The sequence below is a fragment of the Geospiza fortis genome, unplaced genomic scaffold (genome assembly GCF_000277835.1).
Source record: "Geospiza fortis unplaced genomic scaffold, GeoFor_1.0 scaffold408, whole genome shotgun sequence".
Lineage (NCBI taxonomy): Eukaryota > Metazoa > Chordata > Aves > Passeriformes > Thraupidae > Geospiza > Geospiza fortis.
Window position 1 is genome coordinate 4,637,364 of NW_005054330.1, and position 20,219 is coordinate 4,657,582.

Sequence of the window (20,219 nt, forward strand, 5' to 3'; positions counted from 1 at the left end):
CTGAGGGCCTGTGTACAGCAGGCCTGCTGAAGCATTAGCTCCATTTGCTTTTTGTCTCTTAGCCCCCCACACCTGCCTGCCATTTAGCTGCCTCTGAAGGCTGGCCAAGGGACATCAGATCAAATAATAAAAGCCACATTGAAGCAGTGTTTCAGCTGAAACAGTATGAGTGGAGGCGAGATGGGGCTTGGAAAAGGCTCCCTCTCAAAGAGCCCACACATACATGCGAGAAGGTCATTAACTTGTGCCTTGCGCTATCTTTGCCGTCTCCGCTCCCTCTCTCTCAATTATTACATCAGAAGGAAATGAGAGAGCACTTTGCCAAATACTAATGGACTTGATGTTTTCATAATCTCAAGTGCACAACAATCAGAGCTGTTTATTTTCCAAAGAAGATGGGAACCAGGGGAGGAGGCTGAAGACTGTGCCATTCTGTTAAGGAGGGAAAAAAAAACCCCTTATGGCCAAGAGCTGAGACTGAAAAACAAGCATCCAGGAACACTCTTGCTGTTACAACTCTAGCACTCATTTCTGAGGGAAAGGTAGTGAGAGTGCTTAGATACTGTCCTGTCCCACTGCCCCCTGCACAGCAACTGACAGCAAGGGTCCAAGTTGGCAGAACACTTTAAAGTCCCACTTCAGCTTGAACTCAGATGATTTAGTGTGCTTTTTAGTGTCTGAATGTAATGATACCACTACGTATTTGTTTCTGAAGTGTAGCAAGAACCACTCTTTTCTGAATCAAACATGCTCAGGAGACAGGATGTGACTGAGCTGACAGGAGGGGTCTCTGCAGTGACATGAAAAAGTCAGTCCCAATTCTTGTTCTCAGTAGCCAGTTTCCCCACAACTTGAGCGCATATGAAATCTCAGGTTTTGCTTACAAAGGGAGCTTAGCAGGATACTTGTGCATCCTTAGATCTATGTTGGTGTACAAACACTGGAATTCCCACAAAGGGCCAGCTAGGACTGTGAGGCTTCTGTCCTGGAGTGACCAGGCTGTTCTCCTGGTAAAGGACTGGCATCCCATTGGGGTGTGAGGAACTACAGAGGGCATTTGGTGTTACTAAGTGAGCCCAAGTCATCAGCAGGAAGATAAGGACATTTTGTGTTCTTCCTTGCTGCTCAGATTTTGGAAGCTTCTGCCTTTGACAGGGGTTTTAAATTCTCAGTACTCTCTGGAGTGTGACAGACACCACTGATAGGAACCTGCACAGGGGCTGATGTGGGAATGACTTACCCAGTTACACCACAACTGACTTACCAAAGGATTCCCCAAGAGAGTCCTCCATTCTCATACATCACTTTTCAAAGGTCATAAACAGAACAAAGGCTTTGTATAATTTGGGAGTCTTTGGGCTGAACTGGGGCACAGCAACTTTCCTACTGTGTGCAGGTGCTTATTGATCCCTATGATCCAATTCCAGCGCCAGCGTTTGTCCATACAGGCAAACGTTCTGGGCCTTCGACTGGGTTAAGAAGCAAAAAGGGCTCTTAACTACCACTGTTCAAGCATTTTTCACCCACTTAGCAGTTAAATTCCAGGCACCTTCTATAGAAAAGAGCTTAGAATCCTGTTCCTACAGCTTAATACTGGTTTTCTGTGCTAAATTCCAGGCACCTTCTATAGAAAATAGCTTAGAATCCTGTGTCCTACAGCTTAATACTGGTTTTCTGTGCAAGATCAGAAGTTTTCCTGATAGAAAAACAAAGGGCTACTTCTCTGAGGAATGAACATAAATGTCAAATAGGGAAAGTTTCTGGACCCCATGTTAAAAATCAAAAGGCTATCTCTAAATAGTGGATCGGACAAGAGCCGGGGCAGCGGAGGAGTGGGGGCTGCTCCTGTGCCGTCAGCTCCCGGGAGGTGTCGCCGCAGCCCAAGGCTGGAGGCGCCAGGACACACTGGCTGCGTCCTCACATGCTGTGTCCCCGTTGCACCGGGACACTGGCTGAGGGGACACCTCAGCCTCAGGTGGCAGAACCACACTCCAGCGCACCACCTGTGTGATGCTGTGCCAGCAGCAAGCCGAGGTTCCCCTTGCCGATCTCATTCCCACGTTCCCCGTTGTCAGCGCTCCCTGTGCACACCGGGGGCTTCACCTGCAGCAGGGCTGAGGGCGAGGGGCTCTCCCTGCTGCCGGCTGGGTTGTGTTCTGTGGGTGACCTTTGTGCTAAAGCCTCATAAATGTTCAAAACCAGAGAGATTTTGGATTTGGTCTGACAAAAAAAATGAGATTATGTATATGGATAGATCTGATAAAGAGCTGCTTTACTTGTATTAAAGAAGACATATTTAAAGAGGCTTTCACTGAAGACATGGTTGGTGTAGAATACTGGGACTGTATCTTGAGAGTTAAAGGCAGTACTGAGCATCTCGTGCACCATTTAATTAACTTGATTTTTGGGCATCTTGAGTGCCATTAGACTTGAATGAGACATGACTGCAAGCACTTGTGTTTGTGGTCATCAAAGGTACCCCTTTGTTGTACTTGAAAATACAGCAGCCAGTGGAACAGAGGCTGGTCTGGTGCTGTTTGCAAAGTACAAACTGGGCACCAATGGACAATGTAGTGTGGGGACATGTAGCCTCACACATCAGACTGAGATGTTTTCTGTACACCTCTGATGCAAGAATACTTTAGCAGCAAGCTTTAAAATTGTATTATATCCCAAACTTACATTGATTATAAGTTGGTATACAGGAAGAGGCTAATGTAGCTGAGATAGGAAGTGATGATTATCCCTGACATAAAATTTAACTGTAGATAGGAATACTGAATGGGGATGAACTGCCTGTGTCACTCTTAGAAAAAGGAAACATCTCGGACTGCAGAGGCCATACTTAGTGGAAGAGAGGTTAAATAAACCCCAAAGAATCCAAGAATGCTAACACAACCTCAAACCTCTGGGGAATCACTCTAATCCTTTGGAGTTGAGAGCTGGAAACATACCTGAACTATGTCATGAGTAGAAAGTCCATCCTCCACAAGGAATCAGATGTTCTGTGGCCCACAGAACACCCTCCCTGTATATTCACTTCTGTGCTACTCCTTAGAATCTCATGGAAATCTCTAATTCAATGAAATCAGCCTTCTCACACTCCCTGGTGCAGTGTTCCTTCAGTTACAACTAAATGTTTCTTTACAATTCCCACCAAAAAAGGTGTGTTAGTGACAAGGAGAGGCAAATGCAATCATCAAGAGCTGGGAACATGGGCATCAGGCTTACAGGTGTGTTCAAAAATACCTGAAAGCTGGACCATCTCACACCTGCTCTGGATCTATTCTCCCCCTGGCTCTGCTCTCAGGCAACCCAGCAAGGTTAGAGGGTTTCCCCCATCAGTCTCTAACACTGTGTTTGTCCTTCACACCCACTGGTGACCCCTTCAAAGCACCTCATTTACTATTTTCAGATTCCTCCTAAGTTATTTCTGGATGCACCATTCAGTAGTTCTCCTTCTAGGAGTTACACTTGCATTATTAGTGCTCTGAGATTTCTATTAACTCTGTCCCATTTTTTTCCCTCTCTTAAGCATTTAAGTATATAGCTCAGGCAGATATTTGTCTCACTTTAAGCAGTGGCCAAGAGCTATTTAATGATTTGGGTTTATACAGTGCACACTGCCTGCCTAAGTACCTGTGATACATGGTAAAAGCACAAATTCTTCTGTTAGAAACAGGTTTGTGTTTAAAAGAAATGTTTCCTCAAAGTTTTCCTCAATGACAGCCAGATGAAACCTGTCCAGCTCAAATAAGTCAGGTTCCAGCTCTCAAAACTTTCCTTCTCCTTTGTAGAGAGTGTGGAGTGTTAGTTTCTGGTTAAAACTTTTATCAGAATCAACAGTGAGGGACAGGAGTAGTGGCCTGATTTTTAGCCCTTTTGTCTTCATCTACTTAAGATCATAGTGGATTTTTATACATGTTGGATTTTCCTCCTAAAACTTCTCAAGTCTGGAGAACCTGAATTACTGAAATATCACTGAGTGATTACTGCCCCTCACTCAGGACAATTATGTAGCCCTGAAAATCTTGCTTGCACTGTTTGTTTTGTTGGTTTTTTTCACTTTGGATCCTCTCCACTGTCAGTCTGTGTCTGTGTAAAGATACCCCAGAAAAGGAACAACTTCATAGGTCTCAATGCTGGTGACAAAAGAGGTTAAACTTGTAAGCAACCAATGTAATTTGTCTTAGCATGAAATGATTGTCTCACCACTCAGATGGTCAAGTACCTGTACTGATAAACCCCTTCCTTACCGTGTTGTGGGGCAGTACAAGGCAGTCCTGTTTGGTACATCTGTGCCTCAGGGTTAGAAGGGCCTCATCTCTTGCTGGGGCTCCCCAGGCTGTACTTCCACTTGTGATCCGCCTGGACTGAAGTCTGGGGACAGAAGGGAAGGGCTGATCCAGCTGTAGGACATTAAAGTTGTTTCCATAAATACTCCTGCTGGAAAACAGAAGTCAGGGTACCTTAGAACATGAATGGCCTATTAGAAAATACTACTCTCAAGAGAGGAGAATATTATTTTAAATAGTCATCCCTCACCTGAAAACTTCGGACTTTGATGAGTTTTAATTCAAATACTTTGAATGAAGTTAAACTTCTGAGTGAAGAAGGCCCATAGAAAGACTGTGGCTTTCTTTAAAAAGCCTCAGTACAAGAGCAGAAATGTGGAAGAGAGGCATTGATAGCTAAAGATGTGAAAGAAAAATGTGTAATAGAAGAAATGTAGGCAAATACTATGCAGCCTTTTGACAGCTTTGGAACAGTGTTGTCCAGCTACAGCATCACCCATCAGAAAAAATATCTGAAGGTCACATTATCAGCCTCCCAGAGCACTTGAATCTAGGGCAAGTGTTATGGGGACAGATCCAGGTCTGCTACTCTGCATGGCATTCTTCCTTTTGTGCATCACCATGGTAAACAGAGAGGGTTGCCAGGAGCCTGGATGCATTGTTTGTGTCAGTCCCTCATCCCCTCTCCCCCTCCTTCCCCAAATGCTTTCTCAGTGATTAGTTACTGAGTAGAAGGGGCTCCAGTTACCATGCAGCTTGCCATCCCTCCTCATTTTATTGGACTAATATCCCACCTGCGATGATAAGGTTTAAACTTGTTTAATCTCCCAGCTTAGCTGTGGTGTTTTAATATTTTTAAAATGGTTGTTTCAGAAAAAGGGGGATTTAAACAGGTTTTGAATAAATAATAAAAGCCCTTCTCACAGGTTGCAATGCAGGCTGGGAGGCATGAACCATTTTCATCAGGTCAGATTTCACGTTGGGTTATCCCAAGGTGGCCTGACTTTGTGGCTACGGATTTACAATGGAACAGTCAGATGCAAAGCAGTTTATGGAGGAGAAACTGCTTTAATAATGCATTTCCTGCTCAGCAAACAGCAGATACAATGACATTCATAGGGAATGGGAGAGTGAGCAAAGTCTCACAGGAAAGGAACCAGTTTCTCCCCAGAGTTTAATAACTTCTTTTGCTCCTATGATACATTTCAAGAGATAAAGGTTGACCTGAGAGACATCAGAATGTACAGCTTTGAACTGATAAAAAAGACAGGTTTGCACATCTCAGGCCTCATGACCTGGAGCTGCATCTGCATTGTTTCAAATCTAAGGGAAGTGAAAGAGGTTCTCATTTCATGGCAAAACTTCACAGGCATAAACATAAGGCTCTTTGTCTGGAATTATCTGGACAAAGTGCCTTGTGTTGATGTGTAGAACACCTTGGTTTGTCTCTCGCTCTTTGCTCCCTGGACTGGAAATGCTGTTTTCAGTCTCAAGAGGAGCACTGACAAGCTCCTGACTTCTCTGAGCCAAGCCAAAGTTGTAACACCAGGCCTACAGGAGAGTCTTGCTCTCAGTCCAAGCCACTGGGATGTACAGGCTTCCAGGAGCACACGTGTAGGACTGGGACTGTAAAGCCAGAAAAACCAGGCGAGACTTCTCTAGCTTTGTTCAAGACTTCTCCTGCACACTTAGGCACAATTTGTGTGGAAATTGGAGTAAAGCAAAGCAAAATAACTGAAGCAGGGGTGGCAAAAGGCTGCCAGAAAGGAGCCCACTGATCCATGGCTCAGCTCCAGAAGAGCCCAAGCAGCACCAGCTCGATGACTGTGTGCTGTCCAGTTCGTCTCCTAAGGCTTCAGAAAAGACAAGGCGGGCACAGAGCTGTTTTGTACAAATACTGTTTATATAATTTCTGTCAAACACAGTAATTCAGTGATACCAGAAGGGAACTTGGCTGTGGTCAGCTTTGAGTGAAGGGAGGACCATTGTGTCTCAAAGATGGGCCATGCCAAGCTGTGAGCTTGTGTTTCCACAGATGAATTTGCAAGTGCAGCTCATAAGCAAATTAGCTCTGAGTAGCTCAGTTAGTCCAGCCACCCCAGATGGGCTCCTTCCTAACCTGGTGGAGAAGGAGAGGGGGAACCCAAATCACTTTCTGGCTGCTAAGAGGACAGGGAAGAGGATAATGCTTTCATTGGTGCATAAACCCCACTCTGAGATAGCTAAAATTACCTTTGAGCTCCTAGCTCCCCCAAGAAGCTTTTACGGAGAAAACAGCAAATAAGAGCAATTTACTTCACAGCCTATAATCATATTTCCCATATTCTTCCCTATTTGACATAACCACAGGGCAAAAACATGTAAAATCTAGATGAGATTGGGTAAATACATAATAATAACAAACTGCTGCCTCCATTACACCTTCTATTTGAGGGAAAAGAGGCTGTTTCAGCATGATTTCAAGCACTACTCTAGTTTTGTATCACCTTGAAATAGTGAAGTATTATCCCTATCTTTTTAGCAATGCCATAGAAGTCAAGTAATAACTTGCTACACACTGCTCACTCTGTGAGAAGCCCTGTGGGCACAACCTAAATACCCTCAACTGCAGTTTTCTGCCTCAACATAAAAGCATCCTTCCTCAGCAAACCAAACAAACCCCACACCTAAATTCTTTATGGAAAGATGTGGTAGCTTGGAGTAATGGGATGGAGGAATCCAGGGGAAGATCTGCTTCAGAAGAGTTTGCTGATGGTAGAAGGATTTTGTGGATATACCCTTTTAATTTTGAAAGATTTGATCTGCAAATCTCATACTCCAGGAATAAATCCTGTTCACAAAATCTTGTTGGCTTCAATCAATCCCCCAAGAACACAATTTGTAACAAAGAGCCAAGACTTAAGCTTCTGCATCAGAAGAGAACTTTTGCTCGGATTTCATATTTAAAAATACGTTAGAAACAAAAGTATGTTTTTTTCAGGTAAAACTAGCCCAGTGCCCTATGTGTCAGACGGTCTGCATTGTTTTGAAGGAAGCAGCTGTTCCCTGCCAGCCCCCAGAGTCCTCAGGTGCAGGACACACATATAATTTGCTCTTATACCTCAATCAGTGAACAAGCAGAAAAATAGGACTAAATTAATTTCTCTCGTTCCTTTCCACTCTGTCCTATTTTTTACAAGAGCCTTTTAAAAATGTTGCTTACTATATGATTATGCACAGCAGGGGTTTGTAACAACCTCATCTTAACTACCTCTGCCCTTGCTGTGGAATGATTGGTTGCCTTGGCAATTTTCTCCATGTGGTGCTCAGGAGCTACAATTATAGTGCTTTTCTCAGTAGTGATCCTCTTAGTTCCCTTTCTTAGGAGTTCATGATAAGGAGATACAAAATTATATATATAATGGATTTTATTGCTCCAGCCTCCTGTCTCCTTCAGCCCTGAAGGAAGCAAATCTGCACTATCTAAACCTGTTTGCTCTGTAGCAAGGAGAAAAACCCTCTGTTTGTGTAGGATGAAGAATTGTGTTAGCTGGAGGTCACAACCAGGTGGGTCAAGCCACCTGAGGTGGTAACTCTGAGTCCCACATAAACCCTGAGGATTTGAACAAGAGCCTTTTGGGCCATTTCCCAGTGAGAAGGGAGCATTGTTCTGTATTGCATTCCGTAGACCTCAGCTCAAATGTGCTGTCTCTGCAAGTGAAGTGAGGCAACTTGAACTGCTGGCTCTGCAAAGCCAGGCTAAATGCAGATGAGCAGGACTTCACACTGAAATGGGAGGGGGAGCTGCCTCGGCCTCCCTCAGCTCAGCTTTATAGGCCAAGTCTGGTGCTAAACGACACCATCACATATTGTCTGTGTACATAGTTATGGACAAAAGTAAAACCTGTGTCAGCTCTGTGACATTAGCAAAAGATTCAGTGATAAAAATGCACTATTTCCTTGACTGTACTTGTTCTTCAAGAGTAACAGGGGGGTTTAAAATTTAAAAAAAAAAAAAATCTGTCCCTGAATTTGAATATGACTGGCTGCCAAGTAAGCAGTCACATAGCAGACCATTAGTTTAGGGAGAAATCTAAGGACAGCACTGAGGTTAGTTCTACCTCTTCTCTCTGTAAGCAGTGCATGGATGCACAGAATGGCCACATATTGCTCAATTTACATGTGAGGCTCTGTATTGTGTGCCTGTGAGTACCTGAGAAGGGACGTGTGGTTTTCTTGCTGCTGAGGTTGGTACGCTCCAGTTCGTGCTCAGGGAGGGAAGTTGTTCTCACCACGCACAAACTGTGAGGCTTCACAACAGAAATGCTTAATTGCAGCTGGCATTTTGGACACTCTCAGTGCCTGTGCCAGTGGGCACTTGGCTGATGAGAGACATCCCTTCTGACACAAGCAACGTGAAAATTGCAGAGGAGACTGAAATGCTGAACTGCTTGTTCAACAATTAAGAACCTAAAAAAAAATTAAGCAGTCCTAAACAGTTCAGTTCTAACTGCTAAAACACAATCAAGCAGAAGATAGGTTTCCAATTCTGTGCACATGGGTCTCCTCGTTTTCTCTTCCTCTGGACCCTCTGCTGTCAGTGTGACCTGAGATGTACTCTGCTCTAAGCCGGCAGCCACCAGCAGCTGCCTGAGATGCCATCATTAATTAAAGTCTTGGTTCTCAAGTGCTGCTCAGATTCAGAAAAGGGTGAGAAATACCACCTCTGAGAGCCACAAAACCAGAACTATCTCTCAATCAAAATCACTGATGCTGAGGACTTCCAGGTGGATCACACAAATGCTTGGCATACACAAACCAAATTCAAATCTGACTCGAAGGAACAAAACTCCACCACCACCAAAAGCTCTTAATACAACTTAACAGTTACATGAAGAGTATAAGAAGGAGCTCTTCTTGCACTAGATACTATTTTAGTACTCCTTTGAAGAAGAAACTAAATGGCAAGGTATTAATCTGATCTGTTTTGTTAAGTTTGACACTGTATCAGTAATTTGCCCATTTCGGACCATAGGAAGGCTCTGTGCCTCCAGTTAAACAGCAGAGCACTCACAGCTACCCTTGACTTTCTTGTATCAGCACACTCCGAGCCAGGTGTGAAGTCCACGTTTGCTTTTTCTTTCAAGAAACAAGAAATCCAATAGAATAGTTGGAGCAAGTTTCTGCTTCAGCAAGGACCCAAGCTTGTTTTGGGTCAAAGAAGGAGTAGCATTAATCCTCCACTTAATTGCAGCCTGCTTCAGGGCAGAAATTGGCAGCAGTTTAATGTGATGGAGGAATGTTACACATGAGCTCAGGACAAAGAAAGGAATGATGTCTCCATTGAAAATGCAATGAGACATTAATGGAGAGAAAACAATTACAGCTGGAATTTGGAGGGGTTGTCAGGTTTAGCACCTCTGAACTTGCAAAGGCTGCTGCAGCATGTTTAGAAACCCTACTGATCTACGTCACTACCTGCAGTACTGCATTAACTTGGGAGCTCTTATCATTTATTGCTCTGGAATTATTTTTAAAATGCTTGGAATCTGACAAGATATCTTGAGGTGGCACGCAAGCTTCAACTGCAGTTCACTAAATCTCAAAGAATTTATGCATCTTTACATTTTGCCCTTTTATTTTTCTCATGTTTGTTGCACAAAGGAAACAGCTTTTTATGTGAATGATGATTAATAAGCAGCCCTGCTGAAGGGTGACAGAGCTGGTGCTAAGAACAGGCTCCTTTGACAGACACTTTAAAATGTGTTCTAACATGTGAAAATGATAGGCTGTCAAATCACCATTCAGGTGTACACAGAGATAATAACATGCATTTGAGAAAAATGATAAGGTAAAATACACATTTCTACAGTATGAAGATAAATAGTGAAATACACACTTGCATGCCTCTATGTAAAGTAAGGAGGAAAAAAGAAAAAAATCAATTCAGAATGGAATTGTGAATAGTCTGGACATCTCTATTGCCTTGTGCTTGAAATATCATCTCAACTGAGTGTGTCTGGTTGTATTTGTGCTTGAATTAAAGATAAAAAGCATTTGCAGTGTCCATGCTATCAAATCTTCCTGCATGGTTGAAGGCATCTCAGGACAGGACTTAGTTTAAAGGTTATGGGCATACTTTCAGTATGTGAATTTCTAGGCAGAAATAGAAATGGGATCTTTCTGGAAAATAGTTTGATTAATAGGAAGCTTCTAATGAAAATGAAGCAGTAGAATGTCTGGTTTGCTTGATATCAACAAGAAAGCATCACCTTTCTTATATGGGAAGCAAGTTGACAAGTAGCAACTAAAGTTATGGACTAGTGAAAGGATAATTGTCTTTTCCCATTTTTTGGAAGTATACTGCAGCCAAGAATCCCCTTCCCTGATTGCTACTTTGACCTCTTAAGAACGAAGTGCTCAAGCATTTGAAGTTTAACCTTAGAAACATGCAGTGAATAACAGGCATTTTCCCATTCCTGTTCATGTTGCCATTTTCAAACATCTGATAAATGTCAAGCCCTCTCCCTTTATAAAACGTTTTACTTTTGTATCAGGGAAAAACAAAACAAACCAGCAATGTGCAGAATGCCAGTGTGAACCATGAAGGCAACTTTCCTCACCTGAGCAGATTGCCCTGGGGAGACAGAGTAGATACCCTTCATGGAGCTGTTCCAAGCTCTTCAAACCCAGCATCAAAGCAACAACCCTCTGGCTTAGAGGTGAGAAAATGATGCCCTGAGGCACAGCTTCTGTGTCAGGCAGGTAGCAAGCAATGGGCTCGTAAAACAACATTTGAAGAAAGGTAAAAAAACATGAGGGAAAGGGAAGAGTTGCTTATTAGCTGCAAAGTAAGGCTTTTCGATCACAATCTCTGACAAAGAACAGCACTATTTGGACAGTAAATCATTGTGGCCCACTGAGGAACCTGTGCTGATAAGAGCCTGACAGGCCAGGGAAGAGGTTCAGGGCTTGCAGGGAAAATCTTTCATTCCAAACACACACAGCAGACCAGCAGAGGCAGGAGGAGCAGGTACAGGCAGGCAGTTCTGAACAGGAGGGTGAAATGGGATTTCTGCTCTTTTTACAAAGAGGAGAGGAAAGCCCCTCTGATGCTTTTAGTTGGGAATAAAGAGGGCTGCCTTAAGAATAAGGTTCTTTAACCTGTCTTCTTCCCATCAGTTCCTGGGTCTAGTGACACAACCCAAAATGAAATTGAGTGTGTCCAGAGACTCCCCTTTGTGCTCTGGGCAGGCAGGTGGCAGGGGATGGGTGACTTGGCATGCTGTGCATTTCCTGTAAAACTTAAGACTGTTTTGGACCTGTTTACTTCGTAGTGCACGAATATCATGTTCTTTCCCTTCCTTTTCCCTTCCCACTCTTCCCCTTGTGCGCGTAGTTTTGTCCCCACAGCAAGAGGGAGTTTAATATGTTGTAATTTACATTGGCAAAGAAGGAGGGAGATTAGAGGAAAAACAGATAATTGAAGAGTTTAAGCACTTTCCTCTTGATTCCTCAAACACTGTAAGCATGATATCTCACTATTCTGCAGTACTTCTGAGACATAGTTGAAATCTGAAAGATCTAAATTCAAGAGGTGACTGGAAAAGAAAATAAAAAACCAAAGGTTTAATTAATGTTCAGCAGATTTTCTTGTTCCTTTGCCAATGCAAGGACAGATGTAGAAGACTGCACTTTGCCCTTGACACTGACCTGCCCATTATTCCCTTTTTAATTATTCCATCTTTCCAGGGACTGCTCCACAGCATTAGTGTAGAACCATCCAAATACTCGTATTACTCCTATTTTCCAGTGTTCCTCTTGTGTTACCATTGCTCTTAAGTTTCAGAGAGCTCCATACAAGACTGGATGATGAGAGAGAGCTCCCCATGCCGTAATCGGCCCCTGAGCCCTTACTGCCAGTCCTGCAAGGGTATTATGTGCTAACAGAGCAGCAGAGAGGTTCAAAACACATTGAAGAGTCTATTTCTAATATTTTAAGCAGTTAAGAGTTCATTGAGGCTATTCTGTGATACCTAAAGACACAAATCAGCAATGCTGAGGTTTCCTCCCCTCTCTATTTACCTTCTACTGGTCATAGATTCTCTCTGCAGTCAACAGCTTGCTGCATCCTTTTTTTTTTTTGTATTTTACTACTGGTCCAGCTAACCTGGCATTCACACTCTAATTGCAATTCACTTATGAACTTTCTTGGTACAGTTGAGGGAATGGGGGGGGAGTAAACATACATAGGTGTAAAAGCACTACGCTGTGCTATGAATGAGCAAAACTACATCTAGAAAGTATTAAACAGTATTTTGAAAAGGCAAGAAAACCCAACAAACAGCCAGAGCGTCCTGTCTTCCTTGTCTCCTGTGGAAAAAGGGGAATTCTGGCTCCTGCCATTAGAAATAAATTGCCAGAAGCCAGGAGGTACTAACTAGTCTGACACGGTACTTTCCCCAGGAGAAGAGAATCCTGTTATAGCATTGAGAAACATTCTCACCTCAGGCAACTGATCTTAACAGTTCAGTGTCTTAAATTTAGGGAGCAAGAAGGGAACGATGATAGCACTTGCTTTTCACTATGGCACTTGCCTCGAGAGGCCTCTCAGTCCCACTTCAGATGAACAAAGTCACTGTCCTTCTGTCAAGCACTTAGAGGCACCACAGCTCCCTAACCCCACTGATGGGGACTACTCAAATTGGGTAAACCTTGTAAATCTTCTCTCTGGAGAGACAGTGTCTTGGAGCCACTATCAAATCACACAAGAGGAGTCAGATTGGATTAGATCACAGCTAGATCTATCCCAGCATCCTGTCTGTTACAATGGTCATTAGTAGATGCAAATGGAAAGCAAGAAACAAGGCAAGTATAAAGTGATCTTGTACCAACCCAGTCCCCCCAGGAATTAGGGATTAGGTGACTAATGTTCTCATAACAGGCTTTCACTGCAGTGAGACCCACCTCTCCTACCTTCTTGTCTCTGCTTTGAAACTGCCACCCTGCAGTCAAGATGTTTGCAGAAAAATGCATCTGTAATGTGTTAAGATTGGAAAATTTCTCAGCAAAATTCCCCACGTGTTGACAGAAATTAATGTTGAGATGACAGAAGACTTCATCTGTAGGGAGGGGTTAAAACAAAGTTGAGGGCTTGACAAAGTCTTCATCCTTGGAACTAATAAGCTGGCTTAAAAGCCCTCATTTGATTTTTGACTAAACCCTGGATCTTGCATGTTCCTTAAAGCACTGACACAAGGCTGATGGATATTTGAGAACACAGAGATATTCTTGATGCTCAGGTTTAGTTCTATTCCATTTTTTAAAAATAAAATATTTAGCTTAGGCACAAGAAAGATTTAAGTACACTGTTCAGGCCAGTCAGAGAATTAGATGTGGGTTCAGCTTACTTCAAAAAGAAAGGGGGCATGAAACTGGGGTTTCTAAATTCTTTTTCTGTTCCAATTTTCTGGGCTGATCCAGGAAGTTACAACCATGCAGAGTTTTCCCAACCCAGATCACATGTATGTGAGTAGGTAACAAAATATCCAGACAAAATCCTTCTCTTTTCAAAAACCAGATCCAGTGAAGCTGGAAGAGGACATAATGAGAAATTCCTTAAAGACTCACACAGTCCTCTTCTGTATATGGTGTCATGCAGAAAAACACATTGCTACTCTTGGTGCTTTATAAATGTATCAAAATTCAGGTGGATTAAATAGTGTTGTATAACAGCTGGGGAAATATAATGCTATGGCTTCACAGTCAGGTATTCAAATGAAAATACCTAATTTTATATATAATTACCTCACTATCAGTTTCTATAACCTACCTGCCAATTAATCCCCCAGTGTGGGAGGCTCTCATTTGAGGAATGGAGTGTAATCCTAGACAATTCCCCAAGCCATGTGTGTGCTCAGGGATGTCTCTGGTTTGTCTCTGTGTCCTTGTAAGGGAACACATGCCACAACTGTCCTGCAGACCCTGAGAGGCAGGAGCAGGTACAGCCCAGTCCTCCCTGAGCCTTGCCAAAGTCAGGATGCAGAGCCCCTGAGGCAGCCCTGACCTGTCTCACCACGGCACAGATACTCTGCTCTTCTGACAGCCTGGCAGTTCATCACCCAGATGAAAGCTCTGATCTCCCCTGTTTGTCAGCAGAGCTGTCACAGGTGAAATTTTGCAGATTTCCCAAGGTAGGTGAAATATGACTGGGGGGCAGAGGCAGAGAGGAGGGCAGGGAATGTGCAGTTATTTAAGTCTTCAAGATGTCTCGGGCACAGAGCTTGGTGCTTCTGCCTGGCTCTTGCCCGTGAGTCTACTGGAAGAAGCCTAAGGGACTGTTCTTGGAATTCTCCTGATTGTCAGGGACCAGCTGCTCAGCCAATGGGCTACATATGGATTCCTCAGCTCTAGGAAGGAAAGATGTAAGCCCTGTACTGAGCCATCTTCTAGACTTTCAGACTTCTAATGTTCACATTAAGGAGGCCCTTCTGAGCCCTAAACTTTTATTTTCTTATACACTACATGTTAATTAGTTGTCCATAAAGTCTTACATTTTGAAGTAGTTAGGTTTCTTATAAACATGGAAATTAGAATCCTGTATATCCTGCAGAAAGTCCTGATATAGGGCTCTGAATCTGGTGGCAATTCCAATGCTGTGGTTCAAAGCTCTCTCTCTGTCAGAGTGCAGAATGAGACTTAATTTTTGATGTTGGGTTGTGAATAACAACAATGAACATCAGCTAGTCATGTTGTGGTTATATAGCAGACACTTGAAAACAGCCACAAACCAACAATCATTTGAAGAACTCCTCAAAAAACAAGGAGCAGATGTCTTCGGAAAAACCTAACCGTGACTGGTAGTGGAGGAAAGGGAAAGCTTACAGGTTTATCAAACAGGAAAACTAGTCACAGTAAAAGGAAGTGTAGCAGGCAGAACTGATCCATCTTTATCTCTCTTAGGTATTCCCTAGCTAATCTCACTGATATTCCAATAAGAATTTGACAGTGCTCTACTTTCTCTGTAACTGGTCAAGCATTTTGCAAATAAAAAGCAAACCCTGGTGAGTTTCATTAAACAATACATTTTCTTCCCTTTCCCACTGGTATTCAAGTAGATCCAGTGCCATGCTGGAAGGCGAGAGAGCTTCCACCCTATCAGTCCATTTTGTATTTAATAAATCCTACCTTTTCCTAAGTTCAGTTCATTCCAAACAGCTAATTTTGTGATAGCCTGAGGATGCAGGGGGGTCAATACTTTTTGCAGAGAAAGTTGGGGTCAAAATCTGATACGTGCACACTGAGTACTTCCATCTTCCCTGACATAATGTACACTGAATCTACTTGTGTGATTCTAGCACCCTTAGTCCCCTCTTTCTGGTCTCTCTAATATCCATGACACAACACACTTTCCTTGTGAGGAAAAAAGTGGTGAAAGTGATCAAAATAGATAATTCGGAAGCCTGTGCCAGGTGTCAGTGCAGGAACTGTCTCAAGTAACTGAGCCACAATTTCAATCCTATGAAATAATTTGGTTCTAACAGATCTACCACCCCAAGTTTTCCTAGATGGACCTGTGTTGTTGTGTATGTATTTATTTTATAGCTTTGGCCAGTCAAGCATTGGAGGTACAGGGCTCCTTTCCATGCAGTTCTGGGCCCTGACATCCCAGTCACCAATTCCCTGAGAGCTGAGCAGGGTTTTCCCAAAGGTTCCTCAGGTACACCATTCACAGCATTTATGTGGACATGGTCTTTACCTAACTAATGCCATCAAACTGTCTCAAAGGAAAATAAAGCACAACAGAAATAGCTCAGGTTCATATCATGTGCTGCTCTGAATAATGAGGAAAAGATGATGTAAAATGTGCAACCACTTTTTTTTTTTCCAAATTTATTTATCTATTTTGTATTTGGAATGAACTGCCCAACTGAAATATTTCTAAATGGCAGCAGAAATGTTTGGAGATTAGGAACACTCCAGAGATGAGATTTCCCCAGTGTCCCCTACACAGGCATATGGTGATTCTCTATTATCAAAATAAACACTCCTTTCTACTAAAAACTGTTTATATATGAAAGAATTGGCATAGACAAATAACTTGTAGTTTACGTAAGCCAAGATTCTCTTACAGGACCAACTGCTACCAATGAAGGTGAAACAAAATAAAAATTGATAGGACAACTCACCCCAAGGAGAATTCTTCCTAATTGTGAGAAGTTAGAGAGTGGCTGAAAGTTGAGTTCAGAAGTACAAAAGGAAATAGACATCAAAAAAGGGACAAATGCAGGGAGAGTCTCGCCAGTTATACAACCTTGCGTAAGCTAAGCTGTTTTTTTCCACAGAAAGTTTCTTGCATGTTGGTTTTTTATAATCATGGAAGCAAACAATCTCTGTGGTTGTGCCAGGACACCACAGAGGGCAGCTTTCTCCCCAGCATCCATGTATCCCTGGAGCTGGTTGTGCAGGGTGAACACTTCCTGGAGGACTCCCAGTTTCCCAGCATAGCCCATCAGGAGGGTCACAGTGGAGCTATGGTGCATCTGGAAGGGGTGTCTGGTTTCTGAGGTGAGTGGCAGAAGCGGGACCCCAAGGGAAGGCTCTGTCCCTGACCCCCTTTGCCCTCCCTTGTTCTGATCTTTATTGGGCCGTCTGCCTCGTAGCATCAAAGGCAAAAGCAGGCCCGTGATTTGTCCTACAACAGCTCTATAAAAAACATAATTGCCCAATAACCCTCTGTCTGCAAACCAAGCCATCTTCCTGTTTCTTCTCTCATAAAGACTATTTGACAAGCCTGTTCCATCAGCTTATAAAAACCTAGAAAGAGTAGCCTTCCCTAGAAAGAAATTTTACAGAAAAACAGAAAAGAAACTCATTTACTTATATATATATATATATATGTAGTATGTGTATACACACAAATACACTAAGACTTCCACAACAAGTAAAACATATAAATCACATAAAACAGCCAAGTATTAGCAAGACAAGCAAAGGAATTATTCCTTCCTAAAGTAAGGATGTAACCCTACATAGTGAATTTATAGTGTTAGAAATGTTCTGTTAAAAAAATGAACAAAAATGAGGTAGGGGTGTGTTGCTAAACTAAATGGGGAATTATTTAAAAATGATTCATCAAGAATTATCCTGGATATCCTCACATTGTTCTGAAGCTGGATATGATCAGAGACCATTTGGAATTTTTTTTCCTCTTTTTCTCTTAAGGGCTTGTTTTCCCACATAATAACATTGTTGCAAGACTCACCAACAAAAATGATTCTTCAGCCTTCCTTTCAATAAATATACAGATGTAAATTGTCCAGTCACCTTCTGGTTAGTGTAAGGAGTAGTTCATTCAGGTGACAATCTGTCCTCAAGCATCCTTGAGAAAATACAGAGAAACTTCAAATTAAATTGCTATTCTTAAACTTTAAATCGAGACTGTTTCATGCTTCAGCCACTAAAAAGTGGTTTGAAGTAATCCTTTGAATAATCTTGCTCTGATGTTTTTAAAAGATCAGTTATCGAACAACTTGTCTGACTGTCACAGGTTTCATTTGAAATATTGGACATAGATATACAATTAATTTGATTTGTGGTGCTCAGATTTACACTCCTGGCAAATGTAGGAATATTGCATTTTAATTTACTTTCAATACAAAATAGTTGCTTTGATATGCCTGAGAACAAACGCCTTGGGATCTGTTCCTCCCAAATGATGTCAAATAAGAATTCCTCTATTAACATCAGTGGATGAAGGATCAGGCCTTCAAAAACAAAGAATTTATGACTCCTGCTATGGGCCAAATCTTGACGTGTTTACTTTATTACACATGCAATACTGTTGAAATCAATGAGGACAAAATGAGAAAGGTGATGCCAAAGCTAAGGGAAGGTCCTGACTTCAGATTCCACTGCTTTAAATCCAGGGATATGTCAGAATTCTCCAATTTCACACCGCTGTTTTGTGTAAGCAAAAAACCCCAAATCTGGAACAAGGGTAAAACCACAAACTCTAAGTGGCCCTTGCAGATACGGCCATTCTGAGTAGATATATACATAGGGTGTTGAATAATGCTTGAAATTTAGAAGTTTCAAATAATATAATAATTTCACTCATGGTACATAGGACGTCTCTTCACCTATTTTTCCTAGCTTTTTTTCAGTCTTATACAGGAATGAAATATTTCTTTTCCATTCATTTATCTGTGCTCTGGTTTGTATTCACATAACTAATTGTCTCTGTGGGACTGACTCTTGATTACAATTATCTGTCTCCAGAATTTTACACAGCTGTCAGTTGTTGCTGGCTAACAGTCGCTTCCAACACCCACTCTCTTGGTTTCTTATCATGCACTGGTTCATCTCTCTTCAGGGTCCTCCTGAGATTAGACAATCGAGTTGTCAAAAAAGAACCATTTTCCAAGCCTTCTCTACTTTTCCTGCATTCTTTCTGTTCAACACAAGGTCATCTACACAGAGGACTGAGCTCTGCACTCCCCTAGCAAATTCCACTGCATCTTTTCAGTAGTTACACTCCTGAACTATCTTCTGCTCCCTCTGCAGGCTCCTTCCTTCCCCTTGTACCTAGAGGAGAAGCAACTCTCTGCAATTTTTCACAAACTGGAAGGAATTAATGTCCCAAGGAGCTACATTCAGAGTGACCTGCCTGGTGTGGACCTGTGGCTCAAGGCAATCCAGTAGGCCTGTCTTCCACCGTGAGATGATGCAGGAGTCCTATGTGTTATCTCAACCAATGTAAGTCCAGGCTTAAGAGAACTAAACTCAGTGTCTGCCTCTTTCTAATGATGTTTCAACTCTTCTCTCAAATCTTAGTGCTCCCCCTATCTTCTCCCTGGATCTTCTTAGTGCTCCCCCTATCTTCTCCCTGCAGAGCTCTCTCCCTCTTAGTTCATCTAGGTGTTGAATACAAATATTCTTGGAACACTTTCAGCAGTAATGCAGAAATACAGAGAATGCTGAGCCCATCCTATGATGGCAAGATGGCATTTTTGCTCAATGAAGATGTCAGGCAGAAACTCACAACTCACCCAGAACAGTGGACAGAGAGTGAGCAGTCATACCTTGGGCATCAGTTCTACCTACTTCCCAAGCTGGGAATTCCTCCTTCTTCATGTCTCCAGCAGACTTCTGTTCAGCAGCCTCCTCCTCCCACCTAGTTTGTCTCAGGGACCCCCTAGTGATTTATTCTCCCCTCTGCCGAGGAAAGCTCTTAGTAGAGGCCGTGCCCATCTCAGAACCATGCCAGCACAGATACCTCCACCTGGGGGAAGCAGAGAACCACACTGAGCTCCTTACTTTTGGAAGGTGCACAAGTACTCTCATGCTTCAGGTAGCTCCTAAATATGCCAAACTCCAGGCTTAAAATTTGTGCCAGGTCCAACACCAGCACTAAACAACCATAACTTGGACCAAAACCACACATGGGAAGGAGGTTTCACTCAAAAGAGACACTGGGTTGGTTGGCATCCTCATACCTCCAATCTACCTGTTTTGAGGGTTTCTCCCAAGGAAAAACTGGACCCAAATGTGGGGTTTAACCTGTAGCTTTGGGACTGATGCAATACAGGGAGGTTATAAAAAGCAAATAACACGATTTTGTACAGAATCATAGCTCCTGAATTTGGCAGGTTAAGCTTGTCTGGGCCACCAGACTGTAATGCTGTATGTGTTACACACATCGCATGATTCCTACAGTAGTAATTCCTAATTCTATAGAATTGTAGAAGAAACTGTATACCATTTGTGAAGATATGTACTCTTAGGATGCAATATTTATGTAGTATATTCTACTGATTTCTATGAGGGAAGCAGAAAGGTGCTGGACAGAGCACTAAGCACAACAGACTGAATTTTTGAGCAAAAACTAGAAATTAAACTCAGTTTTTAAAAAACGGATCGATGTGTCAGTGGTGAAAAAACCCT